Raw genomic sequence first — 5210 nt, 5'->3', positions numbered from 1 at the left:
GTGTGGCGTGTCTGGTGTTTTGTTACAGCCCTGTTGGTTTACAGACGGCGACGTTGGCGCTCTTCCTTTCGCTGAGCTCAGGGCGTTGGTGCAAATGCGAGGCCTGGGATCCACTAGTAAGCACAACGGGTGGTGCTGTGGTCTAAACCACTTGCCGATTGGAAGGTCGGCGGTTTGAATCCCCTCGATGGGGTGAGCTCCCGTTGCTCAGTCCCAGCTCCTGCCAACCTAGCAGTTCGAAAGCACACCAGTGCAAGTAGATAAATAGGTACTGTTGCAGCGGGAAGGTAAACGGTGTTTCCGTGCGCTCTGGCTTCCGTCACTGTGTCCCATTGCACCAGAAGCCGTTTAGTCATTCTGGTCACATGACCCAGAAAGCTGTCTGTGGACAAACGCCGGCTACCTTGGCCTGAAATTGAGATGAGCGCTGCAACCCCATAGTTGCCTTTTGACTGGACTTAACCGTTCAGGGGTCCTTCACCTTTTTTTACCTATACAGTGGTACCTCGGGTTACATACGCTTCAGGTTACAGGCTCCGCTAACCCAGAAATAGTGCTTCAGCTTAAGAACTTTGCTTCAGGATAAGAATAGAAATCATGCTCCAGTGGCGCGGCGGCAGCAGGAGGCCCCATTAGGTAAAGTGGTGCTTCAGGTTAAGAACAGTTTCAGGTTAAGAACGGACCTCCGGAACGAATTAAGTACTTAACTCGAGAACTTAACACTGTATAATAAAATGTATACCATAAGGTGCCAGGGTGGGTTACTATAATAGGTTACATACAGTTAGGGGGGAAAGATGGCCATTCTCATTCCCTCCAAAGTAAGGGAAGCACAATGACCGTACCAATAAATGGTAAGAAACTGAGTGCATCTGAAAATGCAGGTTTGGGCTGAAGACGAGTCCTCTGTTGAAGAGTGTTGACCTTAAGCAGTTGCTCCCAAACTGGTCTGCCAGCTTCATTCTGGCGGTTCTTCGCATATCTGGCTGAAGACCAGCTGCAGCACATCCGTCGCATTAAATACTCATTTTAATTGCCTCTTATCTGTTGTATTGTGCAGTCTGAATTCAATGGGGTACAACAGATGAGAAACCCAACTCCTAGGGGCCAAGGTCCCCTCATCATGTCCCCCCAGTAAAATATTTGAGGGGGCCGGCCTCTCCAAAGTTGATGGGCATTGCAATTTAAACGGTGTGTACATTGGGTCATATGATCAGTTATGCGAAACGGGGCTTACCTGCCCCCCCACCATGATTTTATTCAAGTTGGCACTCCTGAAAGAAGCAATTAAAAATACAGCACTTCCAATCGCTGTACAGCAAAATGACAGGGTCTTCACCTGTATCAGGCTGCTGAAGTGAAGAAAGCAAGCTGGGCTTCTCTGTAGTAGAATGTGCTCAGAGGCATTTTTTTCATTCATAGTAACTCTTCCCCTTTCCTGCCTGGCTGTGTCCATTACCGTAACCCAAAGGTCTACATATCAAAGTAAATCAAGACGCTCAGAGTCCCACTCGTAAGGGGTTAATGGAGGGATGGGGGATGTGGTCCTCCAGATGTTGAACTTCCAACTCCTATCAACCCCAGCCAGCAGGATTGGTGGTCAAGATGGTTGTGTAGGATAGCTACATCTGGAGGGGAACAGGTCTCCCACTTGCAATAAGCACAAAGGGATGCTCATAGAATCATAGAGTTGGAAGAGACCACAAGGGCCATTGAGTCCACCCCCCTGCCAAGCAGGAAACACCATCAGAGCACTTCTGACATATGGTTGTCAAGCCTCTGCTTAAAGACCTCCAAAGAAGGAGACTCCACCACACTCCTTGGCAGCAAATTCCACTGCCGGACAGCTCTTACTGTCAGGAAGTTCTTCCTAATGTTTAGGTGGAATCTTTCTTGTAGTTTGGATCCATTGCTCCGTGTCCGCTTCTCTGGAGCAGCAGAAAACAACCTTTCTCCCTCTTCATCATCTGCTTTTGCAAAAGGCAGCTGATTGGGGGCAGGAAAGAGGTCTATAAGATCAGATGGGCAGGAACTGTCTGAATGGGTGTTATGCATCACTCACTAGACCCTAAGAAACCTTGGGTGAGTTGCATTTCATGGACTTGCATGGGCGTAAGGGTCAGACCTGTGTAGATTCAATTATTATTAGATTGAATCTGTTTCAGCTACCAAGAAGTCTGCAATCAAAATCCTGCAAATCAAGCAACGTTGGCATACAAACACGTTTATTCTGCTTTCAAGGTTCAGAATTAAAACAGTTGTTCGTAAGGGGAAGAATCGAGAAAGATGGCTGGAGGAATAAATATTAAAGTGAGATGTATTTAAAGTTTTGCATGAAGGTCATCCAAACTCTTGCCAAGAACAGCTAGATTCTGTGACCTGTGTAAAGTATGCGTGTTAGGGCCATCGCATTAGCTGATTTGGGTTGCGATCCAATGCACGTTTACCTGCGAGTAAGTTCCCATTGATGTAAATGAGGTATACTTTTGAGAAGACACGCTTAAAATTACACATTTGCTGGACAATTCACATTATTTTATTACAGGTTTATCCCACCTCTCCAAGAAACACAAGGTTCTCCCCCATTTTAGCTTCACAATGATCCTGTAAGGTAGGCTGAGAGAAAGCGACTGGCCCAAGGTCAGTGAGCTTCATGCCTGAGTGGGGATCTGAACCCTGGTCTCTCAGGTCCATGTCTGACACGAACCATTACACCACACTGGCACGCTAAAAAAAAATTTTTTTTTTCCAAACGGTGTCCTGATAATAAATCAGCAGGTGGTGGTGGTTGTTTTAAAAAATCACTTTTAAAAACACAAATCATTGTTGAAACTGCAGGTGACAAGAACAGGTAGCAGAGGCACTTTCCTCCTGAGTGACAGTAAACCTCATAGAATCATAGAGTTGGAAGAGACCACAAGGGCCATCGAGTCCAACCCCCTGCCAAGCAGGAAACAACATCAGAGCACTCCTGACATATGGTTGTCAAGCCTCTGCTTAAAGACCTCCAAAGAAGGAGACTCCACCACACTCCTTGGCAGCAAATTCCACTGTCAAACAGCTCTTACTGTCAGGAAGTTCTTCCTAATGTTTAGGTGGAATCTTCTTGTAGTTTGGATCCATTGCTCCGTGTCCGCTTCTCTGGAGCAGCAGAAAACAACCTTTCTCCCTCCTCTATGTGACATCCTTTTATATATTTGAACATGGCTATCATATCACCCCTTAACCTCCTCTTCTCCAGGCTAAACATGCCCAGCTCCCTTAGCCGTTCCTCATAAGGCATCGTTTCCAGGCCTTTGACCATTTTGGTTGCCCTCCTCTGGACACGTTCCAGTTTGTCAGTGTCCTTCTTGAACTGTGGTGCCCAGAACTGGACACAGTACTCCAGGTGAGGTCTGACCAGAGCAGAATACAGTGGCACTATTACTTCCCTTGATCTAGATGCTATACTCCTATTGATGCAGCCCAGAATTGCATTGGCTTTTTTAGCTGCCGAGTCACACTGTTGGCTCATGTCAAGTTTGTGGTCACTCCTAGATCCTTTTCACATGTACTGCTCTCAAGCCAGGTGTCACCCATCTTGTATTTGTGCCTCTCATTTTTTTTGCCCAAGTGCCATACTTTACATTTCTCCCTGTTAAAATTCATCTTGTTTGTTTTGGCCCAGTTCTCTAATCTGTCAAGGTCGTTTTGAAGTGTGATCCTGTCCTCTGGGGTGTTAGCCACCCCTCCCAGTTTGGTGTCATCTGCAAATTTGATCAGGATGCCCTTGAGTCCATCATCCATGTCGTTGATAAACCTCTTCCTAGTTGGTGGCTGCTTTGTGTGAGAGATCTAAAAACAAAGTTTATCTTTATCTTTTCTCTCAGCTAATCATTCCTTAAACTTGCTGCTCCCAATTAAAATCCGGAATAGGGGACCTGGGCTTCTTCAGCTGTTGAACTCCCAACTCCCATCAACTTATTTTTTATTTCTTGGTATTTTATTAAGGGTTTTCTTGTTTTACAGAAGTAAGTGTAATGCCTCGTTGTTGTTTTTCCATGTAACATTTTTACAAATCCATTTCATTTGTTGAGGCATTAGGGGGAGAAGAAAAGAAAAAAGAAAAGGGGGGGTGGAGAGAGGTTGTTATTCCTGTAAGTTGCTTCAGGACTCCTTTTGTGTGACGCGGTACATAATAATAATAATAATAATAATAATAATAATAATAATAATAATAATTTATTATTTATAACCCACCCATCTGGCTGGGTTTCCCCAGCCACTCTGGGCGGCTTCCAACAAAACACTAAAATACAATAATCTATTAAACAGAAAAAGCTTCCCTAAACAGGGCTGCCTTTAGAAGTCTTCTAAAAGTTTGGTAGTTATTTTTCTCTTTGACATGGAACTGATTTTGAATTGCTGGTTTTGAACTGGCGCCTGTCATCACAGTCAATGGTCAGGAGTGATGGGAGATGGAACACCATTTGGAGGGTCACAAGCTTCTTCCTGTTCTACACAATATTCAGTTTCTGCTTTTTGTGGGCAGCAGCAATGGAACGGGGGTTGTACAACCCTCCAGCTTCACCCTCCGACCCCTGGAAAACTTGTCACTTGCAAAGATGCCCACTTCTATCTCATCGCCGCACAGCATGAGGACTAGAACGCTGGCTTGCTTTTAAATGAAAGCTGAATTTATCAGGCGGGATTTCTACACCTAAACCAAACCTTTTGCAGCGGTGCTGAATATACACACAGCATCGTTGGACCACCTGGGGCTCCACCCCATGCTTTCACCTACTCCCTGTTCTCAGATTTCCAAATTACGTACTTCTCCGACACCACTAGGGCTGAACAACAAAACAAAAATGCTCTTAAAAAAATAATAGTGCTTCTCAGCATGCAACGTGCAGACACACTGCTCTGGGTAATTTCTTTTAACCACTCACGCAAAACCTTTGTGTGTATATCCATTTGCAGGCATCATTCCACATCTAGTGGGACCTCGGATTACAGACGCTTCAGGTTACAGACTCCGCTAACCCAGAAATAGTACCTCGGGTTAAGAACTTTGCTTCAGGATGAGAACAGAAATTGCTCAGCGGCAGCGGGAGGCCCCATTAGCTAAAATGGTACCTCAGGTTAAGAACAGTTTCAGGTTACTGGAGTAAATATATGAACTATTTGAAAATTAATTGTGATGAATAGATTACGCTAGTAGGATTGCA

General features: G+C 45.0%; 1 long non-coding RNA gene across 1 annotated transcript; it reads right to left on the bottom strand.

The window, feature by feature from the left end:
* Positions 1-2208: 2208 nt before the first annotated feature.
* On the bottom strand, positions 2209-3929 carry LOC310671131. Its single transcript, XR_014507814.1, has 2 exons — positions 3800-3929; positions 2209-2887 (listed from the first exon to the last, which is right to left on the bottom strand). It is a non-coding gene; the product is annotated as an uncharacterized lncRNA (long non-coding RNA).
* Between the last annotated feature and the right edge of the window lie 1281 nt (positions 3930-5210).

Source organism: Podarcis tiliguerta (assembly GCF_965153285.1).
Source record: "Podarcis tiliguerta genome assembly, chromosome: 2".
Classification (NCBI taxonomy): domain Eukaryota; kingdom Metazoa; phylum Chordata; class Lepidosauria; order Squamata; family Lacertidae; genus Podarcis; species Podarcis tiliguerta.
This window is presented reverse-complemented; position numbering and strand designations above follow the sequence as displayed.